The 25,451-nt window shown below is 34.5% G+C and overlaps 1 pseudogene; it reads left to right on the top strand.

Moving 5' to 3' along the window:
* Nucleotides 1-25,451, top strand: part of LOC149528683 (protein CHUP1, chloroplastic-like) — a 79,770-nt pseudogene that overhangs the window by 9,466 nt on the left and 44,853 nt on the right.

The raw sequence follows: 25,451 nt of genomic DNA, 5'->3' as shown, positions 1-25,451 counted from the left end.
ATGATTTCAAGTTCGTGGGTTATACTGATCGTGATTGGGCTAGAAGTATAGATGATAGGAGGAGCGCTTCCAGATATATGTTTCATATGGGATCGGGTGCAATGTCATGGGCATCCAAGAAGCAACCTATTGTTGCTCAATCTATAGCAAAGGTTGAATACATAGCAGCAAATGCAATAGCATGTCAAGCTATTTGGTTAAGGAGGATCCTGACAAATTTAAATGAAAGGCAAGAGGTTGGAATTACAATTTATTATGACAACATCTCATCTATTGCATTGTCCAAGAATCCAATCTTCCATGGGAGAAGCAAGCATATAGAGATCAGATATCACTTCATCAGAGAGTTAGTGGAGAATGGGGATATCAAAATTGAATATTGGATGTATGAGCAGCAGTTAGCAGACATTTTTACCAAGCCATTAGGCATTGGGACATTTTTACACCTATGAGAGTGTCTTGGTGTAGTTGATTTGGATCAGTAGTGATCCTTGTTTGTTTGGCTCAGGATAAAGGGGGAGTGTTGGAATATTAATTGTGGTTGGTCATTTCTCCCTAGAGCCAAATGCCCACCTACCTCCTTGACGGCTTACAGAATGATCAAATGAATTTATTGCATGGTAGGTGAAAATTTTTTGAATTAAAAAATGAGGGGGAAAATTTTTTTGGCATAAGACAAAAGGAATGTTCTATTCCATTTGACCAAACATAGAGTTAGAAGAAGAGAAGATTAGAAGTTGCAGAGAAGGAAGAAGAGAGAAGTGATTAGTAGATCTAGACGTCAGAGTGCAGAGAAAAGGAAGTTCATTTTGTGCTTGTAGTTGCACGTGTTTCTTCTCTGATCATTCTATAAGTTGAATGTTTTATTGTTTCATTTGTCTTGTTGAAGCAGTGATTTCTCTAGGCATTACTGTATGCAGCCATTAGAGCTGCAAGTTTAAAGTTTATAAGTATTGAAGTTGTTCAAGTTCTACCAGTTTAGGGTTTTTTGGTTGAAGCCGAATGCTCCTAGATTTTGTAATAGTTTGAATCTAAGTTGAATAGTAAGCAAACAGGCATATGTGATTCTATTGCTTCTTGTTAATTGCATTTGTGAAATTTATTGTTGAGTATTTCAAGCTTTGGGTCTCTGGTTTTAATGGCAAAAATATTCATGTCATAAGTCTGCACTTGGTATTATCTTTAGGAGAAGTCATCTACAATGGTTATTGAGTTCACTCAGTGCCTTCCTCTACTAAACTTCACCCTCATGTGGCTACCAAGTTCACTCGACATTCACACTACCAAGCTCACTCAGTATCCATTGTCTATCGAGTTCTTCATTTATCAAGTTGTTTCTTCATCTATGAGCTCACTCAGCATCCTTTGGCTACTGAGTTGCTTACTCTTCATTTGCTAAGCTCACTCGGTAACCTCTCCCGCCACTCGATTTCTTAAGTGCCAAGAAATTTTTTGGCACTCGGTAATAGTTTGTGTCATGCAAATTTTTAGGGTTGTGAGTTTTAAATTTAAATTTATATTTCTCACACTTTTCACATAATGATTTTTAATGATTAGTAACTTCTGATCCTTTTTGGTTTTTGTACACTTTGTATAATTAGTCAATAAGAATTTCCAAGGTTTGATGTACTTCTTAACTTTTTCTTGATGTTTAAATGTAATTAGGTACAAATACCATGCATAAGTTAAAGAGAAAAGTCTTATCATTAGTACAAGATGAGTCACAAATGCCTATTTAGGATATTAGCTAGTCCTTATTAAGCCACCTAGAAGAGGCACAAATTGTAATATGATTATTGAAGCATGGTAACCTATATGATACCTTGGTGAATATGAAGGAATAGAAGTTTAAGTTTGAACCCCTTAAACAAATAAATAATCATGTTATGATTTGGTGAGATTTGTAGTAGGAGGAGGATGTTAAAAGAGTTGACTGCCATAGTCCATCATCGAGTAGCAAGAACTTGCCTGATGATGAATAGCTTCTCCTGCCAAAATTAAGAGATATTGTATTGGAGGAGTTTCGGTTTTTACCCTGAGACTTGTCTTCTAAAGCTGTACAATATGGTGATAAGGATAAATAGTCTATGGAGATAGATTATAATGTAATGCCTAAGCATGATAGGCATATGCACGAGGAGGCAATGAGAAATATGAGTGCAAAAATTGAAAGATTGAGGGTCTGAGGGAAGAAATTTATGAAAATGAATTGCTTGAGTATTATCATTGTTGAATTGCAGAGGTGACTAAAGTTTAATGTAGTTGAGATTAAAATTCTTAATATAAAAATAAATGCTTTGGAAGCCAGAAGAAGAAACTTGAAGAGGAATTAGTAGAAGCTTCTTTAGTTAACAAAGAGCTTAAATGTTCATCGAGGATCTACAAAGACAGATACAAATGGATGATAAAGAGTGAAATGAACAACTTCATATGCTTCAAGAAAGAATCACAATTCTTGAAGACAAGGAGAAAGAAAATTACATCAGTTGAAAGAATTAGAATGGAAGTAGTTGAATTAAGAAGGGCCAAAAAAAGTTGCAACATGAAAAGCAGGAGTTGATAGTGAAACTAGACTATGTAGAAGCAAAAGTCACGCCCCTTTCTAAAATTATCGAGGTAAAATTTTCCATCTATATTTCTCTAGGTCTATTCGGATTGCATCTAAGTCATAAGTTTTTTCCAATTTACAGCTGTGTGTTTGAATTGTTCTCTATGGATCTAATGTGGTTCTTCAGTTCAAAAAAAGGTTATTGATTTTTTTCTTAAAGTACAGGCAGAGGTTATTGAGAAGGAAAGAGAGGAGGTCAATTTATTGAGGCATGAGAATAAAGATTTGTCGAAGTAAATAGAAGGACTACAAAATAATCAGTTTAGTAAAGTTGAGAAATTAGTTTATTTGAGATGGGTTAATGCATGCCTACGCTATGAGTTGAGGAACAACAAAGCTCCACTAGGGAAAGTGACTGCACTATGAAATATTAAATCATAACTTTAATAATTTTGATCGGCACTAACTATTACCAATTGCTAGTTTTTCTCAGCACGTGAAGGTGTTGAGTGGCAGTTTTGCTCAGCATCAAAAGATGCCAAGTGACAGGAGATAGTGCCAAGCTAGTTTGGCACAAGAAGATACGAAGTGAACTCAGCACTCAAAGGGTAAATCAACTCAAATGGATGTCGAGTAAGCTTGACTTCAATTGAAAAATTATAATTTAGATAAAGACCAAATTTTCAACATGAATAACCAGAGAGCCAAAGCTTGGAGCTTTCAATAATGAACTTCTTAAATGCAATAAATAAGGAAGAACAATGCATTCACATATGCCTACTTGCTTTATATTCAACTTTGATTCAAACTATTTAAAAATATGGGAGCATTTGGCTTCAACCAAAAAACCCTAAAATAACCCTAAAACTTTAAACTGGTGAAACTTTAAACTTGTAGCTCTAATGGCTACATACATGAATGCCTAGAGCAATCACTACTTCAACAGGTCAAAAGAAATGAGCTATGAACTTGTAGAATGATAGGAGATCCAACATGTATTGAAGCTCTTCTGCCTTCTAGACACTTCACACTGATCTACTGATCGATTTCCTTTTTTTTCTTTCTTTTTTGCTCTCTCTAATCTATTGAACTCACTAAATGAATGAATCAAACATTCCTTTTTGTCTCTATGGAAAACATTTTTCCCCCTCTTTTTCGATTAAATATTTGAACACTCCCCCTTTTTTCGAAGCCAAAAAAACAAGGATAATTTTTTATCCAAGTCAATTACACCAAGACACTCTCTTACGTGTACAAAACTTCCAATGCCTAATGGCTTAGTAAAAATATCTCCTAGCTGCTGCTCAAACTTACAAAATTCCATCTTGATATCTCCATTCTCCACCAACTCTCTGATGAAGTGATATTTGATGTCTATATGCTTGCTTCTACCATGGAAAATTGGATTCTTGGACAATGCAATTGATGGGATGTTGCCACAATAAATTGTGGTTCCATCCTCTTGCCTTTCATTCAAATCTGTCAAGATCCTTCTTAACCAAATAGCTTGACATGTTGTTGAATTTTTTGCTATCTATTCAACCTCTACTATAGATTGAGAAACAATAGGTTACTTCTTGGATGCCCATGAAATTGCACTGGGTCCCATATGAAATACATATCTAGAAGTGCTCTTCCTCTCATCTATACTTCCAACCCAATCACTATCTATATATTCTACCAACTTGAATTCATTTTCTGTAGTATACAAAATTCCAAATCCCTTGGCACCTTTTACATACCTTAGGATCCTCTTTCCCGCTTGCCAATGGGAATCCTTTGGTGTTTCCATAAATCTGGGAATCAAACTTACTGCATGCATCAATTCTAGCCAAGTTGTAGTCAAATACATTAAACTTCCAACCATACTCTTGTATAGTGTTGGATCCACTCTCTTGCTAGAGTCTTCCTTGCTCAACTTTAGGCCTATTATTGTTGGCATGGGGGCTAGCTTACTATTCTACATTTTGAATCTCTCCAACATCTACCTTGGATATTTTTCTTGAGAGATGAATATTTCATCATGCATTTGTTTTACTTCTATGCCTAGAAAATACTTCAAGAAACCAAGTGCTATTATCTCAAATTCATTTTTTATGACCTTTTTGAACTCACCAATTAGAGCCTTTTCATTACCAACAAAAATCAAATCATCTACATACAAGACAACGATCAATACATTTTCATTTGTTGCCTTGATTTAGAGAGTAGACTCACCAGTGCTTTTGCAAAAACTATTGCTCATCAAGTATGAGGTAATCCTACTGTACCATGCCCTTGGAGCTTGCTTGAGCCCATAAAGAGCTCTCTTCAATCTATATACTTTGCATTCTTTACCTACAACTTCATAACTAGGTGGCTGCTCCACATAGAATTCTTCCTTCAATACACCATTCAAGAAAGAGGACTTCACATCCATTTGAAATACCTTTCATTTGTGATGAGTTACAATTGCTATGACAACATTCTTGCAACTGGGACATATGTGTCATTATAATCTCTATCGTACTATTCTTTGTAGCCCTTGATTACTAGCATTGCCTTATGCCAATCAAGCTTGCCTTTAGCATTGCATTTGATCTTGTAGACCCATTTCACTCCAATCACTTGCTTTTTGGGAGGCAATTCAGTTAGCTCCCATGTCTCATTCCTTTCTATAGCATCTATCTCCTCATCCATGGCCTTACACCATTTCTTCTCCTTAATAGCTTCTTCAAAATATATTGGATCACTATGAGAAAATAATGGAAAATTAACACTCTCATCATAATCTTCATACCTTTCATCTTGGTATATCTCCCTAAGACTCTTGGTCTTTTTTGGTATCAGGGAGGAGAGTGTGGGATCAAAATCTTCACTTCTGTTGCTTTGGCAACTAGCTCAGTTGCACTATTACTTGACACTAACAGTCGGCCATGCCTAGAGGAGCTCAAAAATGACTGAGGCTACTTGCCTTTTCTTCTATTTGATCATTATTATTGCTGTTCATTAGATTCCTCTTCACTCATAATTGGCACTTTACTTGAGGTGCTTGGTGATTCATCAATCGGTCCATACTATGACTAATTTTCAAGAAATTTCACATCTCTTGAGACAATCATCTTGTTGTTCAATGGGTCATACAATTTGTATCCCTTTGATTTCGAGTTGTACCCTATGAAGATGCACTTCACACCTTTTTCATCCAATTTTTTCCTTTGCTCTTTAGGCACATGTGCATATGCAACACATCCAAACACCCTTAGGTGTTCAACTATCCATCTTTCTTGTGACCATGCTTCCATTAGAATTTTATCATAGACTGCTTTTGTAGGACACCTATTAATTAGGTAAATTACGGTTTCCACAGCCTCTCCCCAAAATTTGGTTGGGAGACCTTTCTCTTTCATCATGCTCCTTGCCATTTCAACAATGGTCCTATTCTTTCTTTCAGCCATTCCATTCTACTGTGGTGTATAGCTGGCTGTGAGCTCTTTCTTTATGTCATGTTTCCTGCAAAAAAAAACAAAATAATTGGAGGTATACTCCCCTCCTCTATCTAATATTAGGACCTTGATATAGTGTCCACATTCTCTTTTATCCTAGGGTTTGAACTCAAGAAACTTATCAAATGCTTCAGATTTAGATTTCAAAAAATAAACCCATGTCCCACGACTGAAATCATCAATAAATGTCATGAAATAAGTACTCCCCCTAATGGAAGTAACATGCATAAGACCGACTAGGTTAGTATGCACTAAATCTAATGTATATCTAGCCCCCATAGAATTTCTAGAATTAAAGGGAAGCCTCTATTTCTTACACAAAATACAAGCCTCACACTCGTCACATGAATTTCTTATTTCTAGTAAACCTTCTACCATTATTTTGTTTGACAAAAAATTTAAACCAACATAGCCAAGATGACCATACCTAAGGTTCCATAGCCATGAAGGGTCTTCAATCATAGTCCTTAGAGCTGATTGTGTGGGAGGTGCAACACTAACTTGAAATGAGAAACATGTCTCTATCCTCAAGGGAAGCATTCTCTTCTTTGTCATTTGAACTATTGCAAGTAAGTTCTTGCTCCCATCCTTTTCATAAACAACACACCTTTCATTCTCCATCAACACTTTGTATCCATTTTGAATGAATTGACCAATGCTCATTGGATTATGCTCCATACCAGGGGAAAAATACACATTTTGTATTTCCTTCTTCTCATCTTGCTTGGTATGGACCATAATAGCTCCTTTGCCCAGTACCGGTAGGGTTCCATTGTTACCCATTTTAATCTTAGATTTGAAACTCTTGTTAATAAATGAAAATAAAGTTTCATTACAAATCATGTGGTTGCTACATCCACTGTTGAGGTACCAAACTTTAGGGCTTCCTTCTTCACCAACATTACATATGATGAAGGTAGTGGCATTGTTTCCACTTCCCATGTTCACATCAGCCACATTTTCTTGTCCTAACTGATGATTTTTCTTCTTCCAACACTCACTTTCATAATACCCATATTAATGATAGTAGTATCATTCTAAATTACTCCTATTTGAGTTATATTTTTTCTTATCTCCTCTTGAAGTGTTCTGAGAAGTGCTTGCTCCCTCTACTCTACCTGTGGTTTTTGCTATAGCATTTCTTTGTCCTCCATTACCTCAGCCTCTACCTTTGGAGTTTTTCCCTAAGCCATTTCTTCCTCTCCCCCTTCCTCTTGGGTTTGACTAAGCCTTGAATGCATTCTCTTGGGAAGAAGAAGATGCAGATTTGTTGATCCTATGCTCATGGGTTTGAAGGATGCCCATCAATTCATCCATTGTCAAAGTAGTGAGGTCTTTTTCCTCTTTTATGATCATGACCAAATTGTCATATTTATGAGGTAAACTCCTCAATATTTTTTCCACTATCCTCTACTCTTGATAGTCTTCTCCATTTGACTTTAGTTGGTTAATCATATTGGAAGTTCTTGAACTGAAATCTACAACTGATTCATTTTCCTTCATCTGAAGGTTCTCAAAATCCCTCCTTATATTCGGTAGCTTTATTGTAGGGACTTTATTAGTCCCCTTGAAGTTTGTCTCAAGGATATCCCATGCGTACTTTACATAATTTGCTACTGTAATTTTGGGAAAAACTATCTTTGTCATTGCTGCCTCAATCAAACTTAATGCTTTAACATCCTTTCTCCTTGACTCTTTCAACTATGTCTTTTGTCCATTTGTGAGAGTAGCATACTAAGTCAGGTCTATCACAACATCAAACCCACTAATCACAAACTTCCATAAATCATTCGCAATTATTATGGTCTTCATCTTCTTTGGCCATGTATCATAATTTTGTCCATTGAAGGGTGGTGGTTGCTGCCATATCTTTCCTGCATCTCCTGCCATGTTAAATATCCCAAATTTTTTTTCCCTAACTCACTATGGATGTGGGGCTTCAAAGCTCTGATACCATGTGAAATATTAAATCACAACTTTAATAATTTTTCTTGGCACTAACTATTGCCAAGTGCCAATTTTGCTTGGCACATGAAGGTACCAAGTTGCTTGGCACCAATAGATGCCGAGTGACAAGAGAATGTGTTGAGCTAGCTCAAGACAAGAAGATGCCAAGTGAACTCAACACTCAAAGGGTAACTTAGCTCAAATGGATGTCGAATAAGCTTCGCTTCAACTAAAAAAATATAATTTAGATAAAGACTAGATTTTTAATGTGAATAAACTAGAGAGCCAAAGCTTGGAGCTTTCAACAATGAACTTCTTAAATGTAATAAATAAGGAAGAATAATGCATTCACGTATGCTTGCTTACTTGATATTCAACTTTGATTCAAACTATTAAAAAATTTGAGAGCATTTGGCTTCAACTAGAAAACCCTAAAATAACTCTAAAACTTTAAACTTTTGAAACTTTAAACTTTAAACTTTAAACTTGCAACTCTAATGGTTGTATACATGAATGCCTGGAGAAATCACTGCTTCAACAGGTCAAAAACAATAAACTACAAACTTATAGAATGATAGGAGATCTAACACGTACTGAAACTCTTCTACCTTGTGAACACTTCATGCTAATTTGCGGATTGATTTCCTTTTTTTCTTTTCTTTTTTCTTTTCTGCTCTCTCTGATTTGTTGAACTCACTGAATGAATGAATCAAAAATTCCTTTTTGTCTCTGTGGAAAAATGTTTTCCCCCTCTTTTCAGATTTCAAAAACTCACCTACCACATTCATTATTTCTAACTATTACGGGGATGGTATGTGGCCATTTGGCTCCAGAGGAAAATGTTAAAATGCATTAAATATTTCAACATGCACATGATCTCAACAAAATCTTGAGCCCAAGATCCTAGGATAAGGACAAAAAGCTTATGTTAGAATATGTTGGCCTAGATGTTTTTACATTGCATAGTTCATAGATAATGACTTTGAGAATGCATCATCTAGGACATCCACACCTTTTGAGAATGTTGATTTTGATGATTTTTCATTGGATAGTGCATCTAGTAGACAAACTAGATTAAAAAAGTCTAGCTTGATCCACAAACTTAAAAGATGGGGAAGAAGTATGGATGACTCTCTAGCATTTCTAGGTGGATCAGTAGGGGAAAAAAGAGGAAATGGTTCTATCAACTAGGAAAAGAACCCATGACACAAGTGTTCCATTGATTTCTTTAGAAGGGAAGTTGATTCTGACACAAGGACGTAGTTGATTCTAATACATTACTTGATGCCCATGATATAGAAATGAAATTTCTTGTGGCACATGGTGTATAAATGCCATAAGTTAGTTCATCTACTTTTTTTTCAAAAAATCTTCAAAATTGAAGGATTCATCAATCAGTGTGGCAATTTCCCTTGGACCTGTGTCAAAGCCTGGCTCAAAATATAGGCACTGGTTAGCATTGCAATGAGAGAATGCTAATAAAAGAAAAACATAACAAGACCCAATGAGAAAAAATTTGGAAAAATTTAGAACTGTATCACTTAGCGAAGATGTGAGACCAAAGAATTTAATAGGAAAGAAGATACTAGAAGCTCTTGAATTTGGAGATTGTCAAACTAACTCCCCATGTGACAATCCAAGTCAAGAACCAAAAATTAGGAAAATGTAACTTGCTGAAGTACAAAAGAGGCCCACAAAGGTTGCAAAGGCACCCCCAAGCCTTCCATGGGTCTCCAACACACAATGGTATTCCATTTAAAGCTTCAAGTGACATTCACATGCCAACTCCTCCACCCATACCCCCATCTACAACTATTTTTGGTACCCCTGTTCATAGAGTGCCACAAGTAGTTGATTTTTACCTATCTTTGGCAAAAAAGAGAAGCCCAAAAGGAGGTCATTGATGTGAGATCTGCCACATCTGGTGATGCTATAGATGCTCATAATATCTTAATTGGAGAGCTTGAGATCCGATTTGAATATCAATTAGTTGTAAGTTTCACATTTGTAGTGATAGTTCAAATATTATGGATTTTAATTTTTGTGGTATAGCTACACAGTTCTAGAGATTATTTTCTCCATGAAAGAAAATGGAATGGTTTGTTCTAATGTCCTTCACAATGACAGGTCAAAGCTGATGTAGAAACTCAAGGTGACTTTGTTTAATCTCTAGCTAATGAAGTTTGTCTAGCCATCTATACAAACATTAAAGATGTTAACTTTGTACACTAGGTGGATGAAAAACTTTAATTTTTGGTATATTTTGTCTCCCCAAATGTTAACAAATAAATAACAATGTACTTACTTTGTGCACTAGTTAGATGTGGAACATTTTCATCTTTAGTTTTTTCCTATTTTAAATAAGATGTTTATTTTGTATTCCAAAATAGGAAGGACTAACAATTAATTTTACTAACCCAGCAAACAATTCTTAATCATTTCATTTCCTAGTAAAGATGTTGCCCAATAGTGATTATTTTTCCAATCAATTGAGATGTATGTGGAATTATGTATTTTCCTTGTAGAAAATATAGTATAGAGTTGCAATTACTATATTAACTCTATCATCTCATTGTTTCAATGATCAAGGGCTTGGTTTTTTTGATAGCAATATGGTTTGAACTACCAACTAATTCTCATGGCCATAATATTTATCAACCAATTTTGAAGCCATCACAATTATATCATAACATTGCATGGATACATTTTATCAAACATTTTTCTTGTGTTGAGGGATTGGACATAATAAGTACACTATTGCAAACCATCTACAATTAGCTAACCATTCCATTTTTCATTTAATAAACTTTAACTAAATGCAACTTATAATCTAGTTCTTTAATTAGTCATTTATATAATATCCAATGCGAATTCTCCTCTCTACAATATGTAAATTGATTAACAAAAAAAAATTGTATATAAGTGATCTAACAATCATTTTTCTATAACTATCCTTGAGCTTAGGAAACCTCCTATATCTATAGCTTCAAGATCTATAGCACCAAGATCACTAAGTAGGAATCTATAAAATCTAGCTATTCAAAATAAAAATTATCTAAATTTTCACAAGTAAATAAAAAAGAATTTCTCTATCCCAATATTCCTTCCATAGATAAATGTAGAAATATTTACTATAAGTTAGTATTCTCTATTACCTATGATATTCTCATACAAATGTGCTAACCTAGATTTGTCATCTTTAACTAGATTTAATCACCAAATGTTTAGAACATGTCATTTACATCAACTAGTATGCAATGGAAAACACAACATTTTATGATGCTAGCAACCAAAAAATCTATTGATGTGTGTTTTATGGCTCACCAAATAGTAGAACAAAATATCGAAATATCTTATCCTCTCTTGAATAAAGTCTTGTGTATGGTAAGATTGCTAAAAGATCATTCAATGATTTCAAGGTTCCTCTAATGCCAGGGCTTGACTGTGTATAAGATTGGTGGTTGATGTGATTTTCTGATGATCAAAAGGGGCCTTATGTGTATATTTAGATTCATTTCAAGCCATACTAGATGTGGGAGCTATACTAAGGTTTTGCAATGAAGTTCTTTTTTTGGAGTTTTCACAATATATGCAAAAATTAAATAAGATGGGGTTCAGGAATTCTATTCTAATCCTAAGGGTAGTGATAACAAAAAATAGTATTCTAGTGGAAAAATTCCTCAATTTACTGAATTTTTCTTCGCCAAGTTATACTACAACTATGCGTGAATTGGTGCAATCTTTAAGGGTTATGCCAGTGATTTTCATATCACCACATACACCATCATAAAGAACAATGTATACGAATGATAGAAGTTGAGCATATGCATGAAAGGGGTCCAGGCTAACTTTACACAATGAGTTAGAATCACTAAAACATCAAAAGTATGAACCAAGGGAACTCATCAATACACCATCATATTCTTTATTGTAATCACCACATATTGACTATGCCTAACTTAATCTAATTGAAGAAATTTAGGAGAACAAGCAAGCACTAAGACATGTCAAGTATTCACCAAGCTCCAATGAAAACTTTCTTATCTCAGCAGCTCATAGCAACAATATCCTAAAAGTCCCCTTTACAAATGAGAAATGAGGCCTTTATATAGGTCCTCAATTACAATAGGTGGCTTGGATGGTCACAGTAGCCGATGGCCAAGACTGTGCCACATCATCCCTAATTAGGGTTAGGGAAAAGGAAATGAATCTACATTAATGTAACAAGGAATGCATTACTATAGTGGGTAATAAATGCCCACTATGCATGCTTTTTTAGGAAGGATTTGGGTGCAATAAATATCCACCATGCATGTCCATTACTCAATAAATGCTTAGTCTTCCTTGAATAAATTATTCTTGATTCCATTCTCTGAATGCATAGAAGTTTGACTTGGAGACCTCAGTTCTTCATTAAAGATAATTGGATGCCATGAAATGATGATGGCGTCCATGTAAGCTCGAGTCTTTTCCAATTGCATCATTTTACCTAAGATCCAACTTTGACTAACTTTTCTAAAAATCTCTCTTTGAACATTCTCGTCTTCCATGTACTTGCTTGAAAATTTATCTCCCTAAAATGGATTGGAATCCCTTGTTGATGATAATGTTACACTAGAATTTCTTCATATTGAACTTCCTTCGCCATGTTCTTGGATTTTTGGATTTGAACTTTGATCTTTGAACCTTGAATGTTTGGGACCGGATCACTTAGTACTTTGATCTTGGTACTAGAATTTTTGATTTGAGCAGCGTTCTTGAATTTCTAGAACTAGAGCTTTCTCCTCCTTTTTCTTCAAATATTTTCAATTCACTGTTATGCATTTTCTTACATTTTGAAGAATTTCCCCTTTTTTAACCATCATCAATCATTATTTCAATCTTGGGTACACACTTGAAGAGGGTGAAATTCAAGATCTGGAGGAGAAATTTCCAGCACTTAATCCTTTTTCATTTTCCCATGAAGGAGAAAGTTTCCAACACTTAGCCATTTATTCTTCCGTGAAGGAGGAATTGCCAACAGTTAGCTAGATTTTCTTCTATGAAGGAGAAACTTCCAACACTAGCATTTTTTCTTCCATGAAGGAGGAATTTCTAATACTTCCCCATTTTTTGCTTCTACGAAGGACAAATCTCCAACACTTAGCCATTTTTGCTTCCATGAAGGAAAAATTTCCAACACGTACCCATTTTTTTCTTCCATGATTTCTAATTCTCTTGCTCATGGAAATTTTGAGTGGTCATGGATTTTGTCCATGATGGAAGAATTCTGCAACAACCATTTTTCTCCAAGGCTGGACTTTTTGAGAGATCATGGATTTTGTCCATGATGGAAGAATTCTGCAACAACCATTTTTCTCGAAGGCTAGATTTTTTGAGTGATCATGGATTTTGTCCATGATGGAAGAATTTCACAACAACCATTTTTCTCTAAGATAGGATTTTTGAGTGATCTTGGATTTTGTCCATGATGGAAGAATTCCATGAAAACCATTTTTCCTATTATTTTCATGCCTTTCTACTTTTGGATATTTCATGGGTGATTCCAGACTTAACCATTTTTTCTTTATTGACTATCATGCTTGCTCATTCTTTTGGATATAGACACATTTACCCTTTTGGCTCTTTATGAACAATAGCTCACTTGTTGCAGAAATAGACCTGCCAAAACTATACATTCTAAAAATAGTAAGTTTTCCCAAAGTCAAAATAGGGCCAATCTAAGAGGCAGTGAAATTTAATAAAAATAGACTTACTAAAAATAGACTTTCTAAAAATAGTAAGTTGTCCCAAAGTCAAAATAAGGCTAATGTGAGAGGCAGTGAAATTTACTAAAAATAGACTTACTAAAAATAGACTTTCTAAAAATAGTAAGTTGTCCCAAAGTCAAAATAAGGCCAATCTAAGAGGTAGTGAAATTTACTAAAAATAGACTTACTAAAAATAGACTTTCTAAAAATAGTAAGTGAAGACATTCAATTATCAAAAAAGAAAATAATTTCCATTCTCAGAGCCACATGGACAACACTTTCCACATCTGGCCAAGTTTACCAATTCTCATTTGAAAGATGGAACTTTAGAAGATTGAGCCCAATACTACCAAGAACTAAATCCAAAAGGATGAGACCAAGAGACAAAAGGGGGGCCCCCATTTGCAATGGGGCGATGGTGTGAAAAGCCCACAAAAAAATCCACTTCTTACCACATAACACTTTGAAGAAATCTGAAACAAACCCGCAAACATTTCACAAGGGGTAAGTCTATCAGCTTAAATGTCCACACTAAATGTCATGTCAAATTAATACAATATCAGATATCTTTGTTGTTTCTTTTTCCAATGCCTACAATATGTTTTTACTAGATCTATAATAACCACATATTTGAGTCCTCAAAACGAACATACGAGTGCTTTAAAAAATTAGTCTAATGCATGATTGTATGAAAATGGCTTTAACAACTAATTTTGAGCTGAAATTGTTGCATATATAACTTTGGCAATGGCACTGATGGAGATATAAAGTCCTCATACTTGCTTCAGCATTTTAGAAAAAGGAGAGAAATAATTTTCTGAAATAATAAGAAATGCATGTAAAGGCACAAAAACTCCATGCAAAATGACATGTGTAAAGTGTGCTGATTGAAAGGATTGTGCAATGGACAATTTTGAGTAGAGTATAGTTGTACAAGAATAACATACTAAGAGCATATTTTTTCATGAAAAATTCCATGCAAGATGAAATGAGACTAGAATGATGTACACAAAGGAATCTTGTAAAACATTAAACTAGAACAATACTAATAACCTCTATAAATATTTATGTAGGTTTATGTTTTGACCCTTCTGTTACATTATTAATAGAAAATGTACCATATAACCTCAATATTTATATCTTATCTAATGTGATGCATATCATAATAAAGATTAATCAAACCATTAAAAAAATTATAAAACATTTGAGCCAAGATTAATGAATTGGACGAGAAAGAGATAAGATGTGGTCATTTTGTCCACTACAAAGGCAGAGTATATGGAAGCTACTTATGCCTACAGTATTGAATATAGAAGATATATCTATATGATTAGGTAACTCAACTTCATAAGCATTACCACTATCAAACTTCTATCTTACAAGGTCCAAACTTCATCATCTTTAGCTTATATTATATTACAATAGGAAATCTTCCTTTTTTTAAATAAACCGTCACCTCACCACCAACTTCAAAATTATGATGTCTTCTAGACTTATCATCGTTCTCCTTATACTTTTGATTACTTTGTTCCAATCTCAACTTCACTTCATTAAGTAAAGACTCCATAAAATAAGAAAATTCTTCCCCTACAAAACTTCTCTTTTCTTCACCAGCAACATCTCTCAAATCTGATATACCTCTAGGCTACATTCCAGTAACAATCTCAAATGTGTCTTCCCTATAGTCATATTCATAGGATTATTATATACAAATTGAGCTTGTGTCAATACCATCTTCCAATTATTTGTCTTATCTCCAAATAAACATCTCAACAAATTACCCAAGCTTCTATTCACAACTTTTGTCTATCCATCTATCTATGGATGGAATGTAGAACTAAACTTTAACTCAGTACCCATATTAATGTCTTCCAAAGTAACCAACAAATTTATTGTATCTGTCAGAAATAATACTTCTTGGAAATCCATGCAATCTTACAATCTATTTAAGGAAAAGTTCAACAACATGCTCAGCATTTGATGTCTTCTTACATGGTATGAAAAGAGCCATCTTAGAAAATCTATCCACAACAACAAATATAAAATCATACCCCTTCTCTATTTTAGGCAATCTAAGAACAAAATCCATACTGATGTCACTCAAAGGTTTCCCGAGAACATTAATAGGTGTGTATAGACCAGTATTCTAACTTACTCCTTTTGCAACTTGACAAACTCCACAAGTCTTTATAAACTTTTGAACATCCTTATACATGTGTGGCAATAATACTTATCCTTCAACAAACTCAATGTTTTATCAATTCCAAAGTGTCTAGCCAACTCACCACTATGCATCTCCTTAATCAAATTAAACCTCATAGAACTTCTAAGAATACACAATTGAATACATTTGAATAACATACCTTCTTGAATAAAATACTCATCATACTTACTTATGTGATCTATTAGATTTGGTTCCCTACACTCTCTCCACGCCTCAAAAAAATCAGGGTCGGTATTATATAACTCTTTCGTGTCATCAAAGTGAAGAACTTCTTAGTCAATAAAAAAAATCTTCTGCCAAATGCATCAACAACTTTGTTTCCATCTATACTCTTATGCTTAGTGAAAAATGTGAAACTTTGCAAGTACTCAACCCACTTCATATGTCTCTGGTTCAATTTATGTTGACTTTCCAAGTCCTATATAGTTTTATGATCAGTATACAATAGAAACTCCCTAGGAATCAAATAATGTCTCAACTTCTTTAAGGCTTGAACAATAGCATAAAATTCTTGATCATACACAAAATAATTACTTTTAGCATCATTCAACTTTTCACTAAAGAAAGTAATAGGTTTTCCTTCTTGACTTGGTAAAACTCCTATTTCACTACCATTTGCATCACATTCAACTTGAAATACATTATTGAAATCAAGGAAAGCCAATATAGGTAATTTATCAACCTTTTGTTTCAAATTCTCAAAACTCTTGTAAGCTCCATGTGTCAACTTGAATTTCTTTTTATCTCCTCTCATTGTCTCAATCATATAATTATAAACATAACTAAAATTTCTTATAAACTTCTAGTAGAAACCAGCCAAACCATAAAATGATCTTACTTCACCCACATTCTTAGGTACAAGTCATTCTAAAATTATTTTAACCTTCTCAGGATCCATTCTCAAATCATCAGGTCAAATTACAAATCCCAAATACACAGTCTTCTCTTGCATAAAAGAAGACTTCTTCAAGTTAATCACCAGCTTCCCCTTCTTCAATCTCTACAATACATATCTAACATGCTCAAGATATTCTTCCTTAGTTTTATTGAGTATCAGAATATCATCCAAATAAATAATCACAAACTTACCCAAAAATCTTTTCACAACTTCATTCGTCAACCTCATCAAAGCACTAGGTGCATTAGACAAACAAAAAGGCATAACCAACCATTCATACAAACCATCTTTTTTCTTGAAAGCAGTCTTCAATTCATCACCTTCTTTAATTCTGATTTGATGATAACCACTATTCAAATCAATCTTTGTAAAATACTTTTCTCCACTCAAACAATCCATTATGCCATCCATCCTCAACATAGGAAACCTATATTTCACTGTGATCTTACTAATAGCTCCAAAATCAATACACTTTCTCCATTCACCATTCTTTTTAGGTTGTAATAAAATATGTAGAATAGATGGACCTAAGCTTTCTTTGATAATAACTTTTTGCAACAACTCATGCACTAGTCTATTAAGTTCTTCATTCTCTATTGGTGTCAATCTATATGGTGCTTTATTCAAAAAACTAGCTCCATGAATCAAATCCATACAATGACTTATACTTCTCATCATAGGTAAACCATTAGGTATATCATTTGCAACAATATCATTATACTTATTGAGAAACTCTACAATTTTAGGAGGTATAAATAGTTCAAACCAAAGTCAAAGTCAGCAGGCAAAAAGAGTTCAAGCCAAGTCATGCAAGAGGAGACTATAAGGAATTTGGTGGATTAGAGGCAAAGAGCCATAGTGGAATGCTCTATTAAAAGGAAGTGAAGATAATATCCTGGAATATAAGGGGGCTAAATGGGGCCCATAAATAGGAGGTAGTTTAGAATATGATTCGAGACCAAAGACCTAATTTTATGTTGATTCAAGAAATAAAAATGAAGAAGGAACTGCTGGGTAAGATTTCCTTTAGCAACACCATGGCAGGTGGAGCCTCTAATTCTAAGGTTGTATTAGGATACCAGCTTACTCTCTTTAACAATAAACATTTTAAAGTCACTTATATGTATAATGAAGGTAATATTCTATTGTGTAAAGTGTTCTATATAAATAACAATGATTCTTGGTTTCTTTTGAATGTCTATGCCCCTAATTCTAAGAGGGAGAGGAAGGATTATTGGACTAATCTTTGCTCTATTATTTAGAATAGTAATCTTTAAAAATGTATTATAGTGGGATATTTCAATAATCTCCTTACTGATGAGGAAAAATGAAGAGGTTTTGCCCCGAATTTGGATATCAAGTTGGATCTTTCAAATTTCATTAATAGTTTGGCTCTTCTAGATTTTGATCTTTGGGGTGGTGTTTTCACATGGTCCAACAAATGATTAGGGAGTAAGTCCATCCAAGTTCATTTGGATCAAGCTCTCATCTCTCCAAATTGGTTGAACTCTTTTTCTTGTAGGCTCTCCCTTCTCCCAAGAGTTGGGTTTGATCATTCTCCCATTTCCCTCTCAATTGCATATCTTAGTGCCAAGAAGAATTATCCATTTTAGTTTGAAAAGATGCGGATATCCCATCTAGCCCTTTTGGAAAGGATCTCCTTTTGGTGGAATATTAAGGTGGAAGGGACTACAATGTTTAGGGTTTCCAAGAAATTGAGTAATGTTAAATGTAATATTAAAGTTTGAAATAAGACAAATTTTGGACATATCTTTTAGGAAAAAGAGGAGATTTTAGATAAGCTTAGTAGTATTCAGGATATTATCTAGAAGGAAGGATATAATGATTAGAATAGGAATATAAAGATGTCAATTCTCACTGATTTGCATAATATCTAAGTAGAGAAGAAAACTTTTGGAAACAAAGATCCTGTATTAATTGGCTTAAAAAGGGAGATCAAAACACCAATTTTTCCACCTTTCCACCCTTAAGCATAGAGCTGATAATAGGATCATAGGGAGTAACAAGAGCTAGGTTCTTTTGACATAAGAAAATGATATTGCTTCTAAAGTTGTTTCTTTTTTCTCTTATCTTCTTTCTTGGGATCCCATGTTATATGTGGTGGATCAGAATGAAATTGTTTCATCTCTTCCCCAGTTAATTCAACCGCACCACAATTAGATGTTGTAGGCAATTCCTAAGGGTTAGGAAATCAAATAAGATTTGTTCTCTTCTAGTAAGTAAAGCCCTAGGGAAAAATAGTTTTCCTACATTCTTCTTTTAGGTATATTAAGAGATGGTTATGAAGTATGTTTTGAAGGTGGTGCAAGAATTTTTTGGGGCCAAGAATCTTCTTAATGAACTCAAATCTACTTTTTTGGTTCTTATTCTTAAAGTTATAAGGGAATATTTAATGGATCAATTTATGCCCATCAGTCTTTGGAATTCATTCTACAAGATCATTTCAAAGGTGTTGGTGTATAGAATCCTTAATGTTCTTCCATTGATCATATCTCAACAGCAAATGGGTTTTGTTCTTGGAAGAAAAATCTTGGATTCTATCATGATGGTTCATGAAGTCATTAATTCTCTTGAAGCAAGCAATAGAGAAGGAATTCTACTCAAGTTGGACCTCTCCAAAGCTTATGATTCTGTGGACTAGACTTTCCTTGGTGCTATTTTCTAGGCTTTTGGTTTTGATCTTGAGGTGCATAAACTCATTTCTTAAGATATTTTTTCTTCTTTGCTTGCCATACTGATCAATGGAGCTCCTTTTGATTTCTTCAAACCTTTGCGAGGCTTATGATAGAGGGATCCCCTATCGCCTATCCTATTCATTATCATGGCTGAGTATATTGGTAGGTTGATTCAGATAAAAAGATAGGATGGGATATTAGGAGGTATCAGGCCTTCTTTAGGACATGCTTCTTTTACCCATCAATAGTTTATGGATGACACTATCATAGGAGGGGAAGCTTCAATTTAGGAGGCGGGAATTAGGCCATCTCATTAATTAGGTAAAAAGCTCAGTTTTCTTTATTAATACTCCTATTGAAAGACAAAGGAAGATTGTTGGGATTCTTGGGGGTAGGGTTGGCAACCTTCCAACTAGCTATCTTGGTCTCCCATTGGGAACTAAGCTGCCAAATCATTTTTGGAATGGGATTCTTGATAGGTTGAGTAAGAAGTTGGTAGGATGGAAAGGTACCACTTTAAGCCAAGCTAGAAAATGTCTTGTGGTAAAATCCTCTCTTAAAAAATCTTCCAATCTATGCCCCAAGTCTCTTTGAGATACCAGCTAAATATGCTGAAAAAATGGAAAAGATCTAGAGATATATTCTTTGGTCTGGTCTTGAGGAATAGAAAAGATACCCTCTTGTGGCTTCGAATAATATTTTCCTCCGCAAGAGTTATGGAGGTCTTTGAATTAGGAAACTAAAACATCTTAATAAGGCTCTTCTAGATAAGAAGATCTAGCACATTTTCAATAGTTCAAGGAAATGGAGAGATGTTTTAGTGGAGAATTATATTAGAAGGCCTTCTCTACATTTCTTCTCAATGATCCTAACATCCTAAATGGTTCGTTCATTTGGAATGGTATTCTTAAGGAAAGAGACGTGGCTAATTCTAAGACCAAATGGAAAGTGGGAAATGGTGAAGATATCCTCTTCTAGCATGATAACTAGTTTATTCAAGGTCCTCTCACTAACAGTTCTATTTATGACATCTGGGAAAATATTTGTATTAGAAAATTTGGATTGAAAGTTAGAGACTATAGAATAGACCAGGGATGGAGAGACCTATCTCTCATTTCGAATGATCTCAAGCCAATAAGTGTGATGATGAATTCAATGATCTTGAAGAATAAGAGGGATGAATTAATATCTGAGGATAATCCTAATAGTTGCTACTCAGTGGCATCGGGGTATAATTCCCTATAGAGCCAAAAAGAGAAATCTCCATGGGTTAAGGCCTAGTTGCTTAGCCTTACCCCTAAGATTAATATGTTCTTCTAGATGATGTTATAAGATAAAATTCTTGCTTTGGATAATCGAGCAAAGAAATGTCAGTATATCCCAAATAGATGTATTCTTTGCAAGCATCAATTAGAGTTGGTTAATCATATTCTTATCCATTGTCCATACTTCATGTAGGTTTTGGATTTTCTCACAAAGAAATATGGGGTTACTTGGTGCAAGCCAGGTAATATTTTGAATTTCTTTTGTCAATGCGATAGTATGTATAAAGGAACAAATTTTTATGCTATAAGCTCCTAGACTTTGCCTCACTTCTGCTGGGGAGTTTAGAATGAGAGAAATAATCAAAATTTTAGAGATTGGGAGGAACCTTCTTATGTGTATGTAGAAACAATCAATATTAATATGAAGGAAAGCTTACAGATAAGAAAGGGGGAGATATTGAAGATGGAGGTAGGAATAAGGAAAAGGAAAAGGACATGAGAACTAAAAGACAAGAGGTGAAATCAAAACTCCCACTTGAGCATTGTAATAAAGCCAAATTTGATGGAGTGGTTAAAGGGAATCCTAGTCTTTCAAGATGTAAAGGAGTAATTAGAAACTATCATGGTGGAGGAGTTGCTCCTCTCTCTTACCCCTTGGGAATCCAGAAAAATTATTATCCTAAAGCCATTGTTGCTCTTTACACTATTAAATTAGCCCTGGATGTGGGAGTCAAAAAAGTATGGTTGGAGGGGGACTCAAATAATATTATTAGATGTATCAAATTGGTTCTTCATCCCACCTAGATTGAAGAAATCTATAAAACACTTGGTGAATTTGAATGCATTTCTGTAAGCCATGAGTACAAGGAGGCTAAATTGGTGACTAATTGGTTCTCCAATGAAGCAATAAAGAAAGAAATGGTGATGATATGGAATATGGGTAGGAATATTCTGGAAGACACAAAAAGCCTAATCGACCGAGAGAGGATCTAGGGAGGTACAGGTGAAATCCTAAGTTAATGATGGAAATTAAAACAATTATAGTAAATAGGGAAGGAACAGATGGGTGACATTTAGCATGTCAAATTGACATGCTTTATGGGGCATCTATTTTCCTTACCATTTTTATGATATCAAAAGGTAAAGTGGTAAAAGAAAAAGTAGTTTTAAATAGAATATATAGTAGATTGAGAAAGAGAAATAGAGGATGTAATTTATGAGAATTGTAAATATTTAGGCTATAGAGATGGTGGGTGAAAGGGGTGTGAAAGAGCTAGTAGGTGAGGGAGACAAATGGAAGCAAAGAACCAAAGTTCGGGAGAAGCTTGAAAAGGGTGGAATTGCAAATCATATCACCAAGCTTCATGGATATGACATAGTGATAACCAATATTATGGTCAATTTGTGGAAGGATTGTAGGGTTAAAGTGGATGGGGTATCATATCAAAATACTGTGGAGGTCATCACCCATGTCACTGAAATTCTAGAGGAGGGGTTAAAGTTCTATAGAGATAAAAAGATGTTTGTGAATGCAATTAAGGATTTTGCCAATAATACAAAAGAGAAAAAGGAACTAGTGAAATGCAAGACCTACTATGAGATGGAATTATTTAAGAAACTTTGGAGGTATGTGATAAGGGCCATTATTGAGTATATATCTCTAGATACTAGATTTTATAGGGTTAGAACCCATCATTTAATTTATCTTAATCATTTTTGTTATGGGGTTAAGGTTTCCTTTCCATTTTATTTGTATTCTTCCATGAACAAGAGCATTTCTTGGAAAAAGAAAAAACCTACTTCTAACCCAGCCCTACATGACGGTTTACTTCTCTTGATCTATGAGCATTTTAAGGCTCAATCTAGGAGTAAAACCATGGCTCATGAGGGGGCTACTTTAGAGAAGACAAGGTGTTCTAACTTCTCCTTAGATTTGGAAGAGGTTTAGAGTATAAGCTCAGAGGAGGAGGAAGATTATGTCTCATCTAGAAAGAAGGAAAGTGGAAAAGATAAGGAAATTCCTACTTCAACTAAAGTTTTGTGTAGGAAAAGCCTCAGGGTCCTTTGGCCCAAAATTGCTAGTCAGGTGGAAGAAGAGTAGAATGAAGAAGGTGAAGATATGGATACAGATGAGGAGAATAAGGATGAGGAAGATGAATATATAGAGGATCCAGTTGATAACCCTAGAAAGAAGCAGAGGAGGATGAAAGAGGGGGACACACTTTTAGAGGGGAAAACTATTTCTGGTCTAGAGATTTCTATGCTTCCTCCCTCTCCAAGTCCAAGCATGAAAAGGGGGAAATAAAGGAAGGAAGTGGTGAGGTGGTTATAAAAGATAGGTGTATGGCATAGAAAAAATTTCAATGTCAGAACTTCAAAGATGGGGATTATGAGAGAAGTCACTAAATCCCCAAATTCTTGAAGAAAAAAAGATGGAAAGGTCTAGATGGAGGAACTTATTGATCTGATGTTGGTGGCCATCACTGACAATGTGAGAGAAGGGGGAATGAACCTACTTAACAAGGCAATACATAGCATAATAGACAATTTTAGATCAATTAAATGGTTGTTTCATGAATTGGAGGATGTTAAAGAAATAATTGGATAGCTGGAAAGCTAGGGGAAGAAATTTGAGAAAGTGAATTTGACTAATCAGGTTGGTGAAGAAAAGGATGAGAAATTTGGAGACTTACAACCATAAAATAGGTAACCACATGATCTCTATTGTGAACTCTCTCAATGAAAACATTGTTACTCTTGCTAGAAAGCTAAAAGCTAGAGGTCTTCTAGAGGATAATGAGGGATAGGACAAAGCCAAAGATAGGATGGATGAGGAAACCATCATGGACACAACCCATAGCAAGCTAGATCGGACCTTCTTGAAGAATTAGGAACAAATGGTTGAGGAGTGTCAGAAAGCCTATGAAGCGGAAAAAACTATACAAGACCTTGAAAGGAAGGTAGAGGAGTAAGTAAAGGATTATCAATTTATGTCTTTTGGCTTTTTGGTTTGGCTTTTTGCCTGTCTTTTGATTTGGCCTCTTTTTTGGCCATAGTTTTGTTTCTAGGATTTTTTTGTTCTATTTACAACCCTCTAATATGTAACAAATTTTGGCTTTCAGGATCCCTATAAAACCTATTTTTCTTATCAAAAGCTTTGCAATTTCTAATGACTCTCATTCAATACTACCAGTTTTTGTTGTCAATCAATCACCTCTAACTAGTACTTAGTTAACACTATTTTCTAGCTCTCAACTGCTATTGGAACAACTCAGTCTTCTTGGGATTATGGTAAAATAGACTTGATTCTTCTCTATTTGCTTTTCAAATTATTTCCTATTGACCATGCAGATTCTTACAGTAGTACACTCATCGTTATCTAGATTTTCAATTAGAGGAAACAATATTTTTTTCTTTCCATTCACCTAAAGAGTATATTGATTCAATCTTCCATCATGTACAACATATCTTTCATATTGCTAAGGTCTACGCAACAAAATATGACAACAATCCATAGGCATAATATCACACAAAAATTCATCAATGTAATGTCCAATCTTGAACTTCACAAGGCATTGTTCATGTACCACTATCTTATGCTCATCTTTTATACATGAAACATGATAGGGTTTATGGTGCTTCAAGGTCTACAACTATAAATTTTTTACCAACTCTTTTGATGCCAAATTTGTAGAACTTTCACTATCAATGTTCACTTTACAACATTTTCTAGCCATCTTACATCTTGTCTAGAAAAGACTTCTCCTAAGGATAGGTTCCTCATCACTTCCCTTATTACATAAGGTTATGCTCACATTAGATTTTCTCTAGCATCAGGTCCACCTGGTGAACCCTCATCATCTCCTTGAATCACAACATCTCTATTACCATGTCTACTTTAAGAGGATCTACAATTAAAGGATCTCTATCCCTTTTTACCACATTTGAAATAGTTACCATAGAAACTATTACTAGAATAATAATTACCTCTTCCATGGTAAGAACTAGTACCTCCCTAGTAAGAATTACCAGCTCTCCATTCAATCTTTTTTTTATCATCATTCTTCCATTTAGACTTTCCCTTATCTTGCACACAACTATCAGATCTATCACCTTTTTCATAAGATCTACCTTTGCCTCTTTGGAATCTACCACCTCTACCTCTTTTTCTTTGTTCATGCCTATTTTTCAAGATATCATATGCTTTGAAGACATATTAATAAGCTTCCTCTACACTTTCCAATTTCACAAAACTTATCTCATCTCGAACTCCAAATCTTAATCTAGTTAGGTACCTTGCAATTTTATAAACATCATCATCCACATGTCCAAATCTAATGTACAATCTATAATATTCCGCAGTATACTCCTTCACACTCATCTCTCTTTGTCTCAAATTTTACACCTTTTTCAACAAGCTAACTTGATAATTTCAATGGGAAGTAATTTTTTGTTTAACTTTTTCACCATTTTCACCCATGTTCTAAACTTTTCCTTTTCTCTCCTTTGTCTATCAGTATATAAATTCTCCCACCATAGTGAGGAATGTCCTTTTAGCATGGTGACTACAATTTTCACCATCCTATTATCATGAGTGTTTTCATACTCAAATAACTTTTCCATATCAGAGATTCATTC

This window comes from Cupressus sempervirens, chromosome 11 (genome assembly GCF_028749045.1).
Source record: "Cupressus sempervirens isolate cs-2001-9-10 chromosome 11, ASM2874904v1, whole genome shotgun sequence".
Taxonomy (NCBI): Eukaryota; Viridiplantae; Streptophyta; class Pinopsida; order Cupressales; family Cupressaceae; genus Cupressus; species Cupressus sempervirens.
Note: the sequence above shows the minus strand (reverse complement) of the source record. Positions and strands in the feature narration are given on the sequence as shown.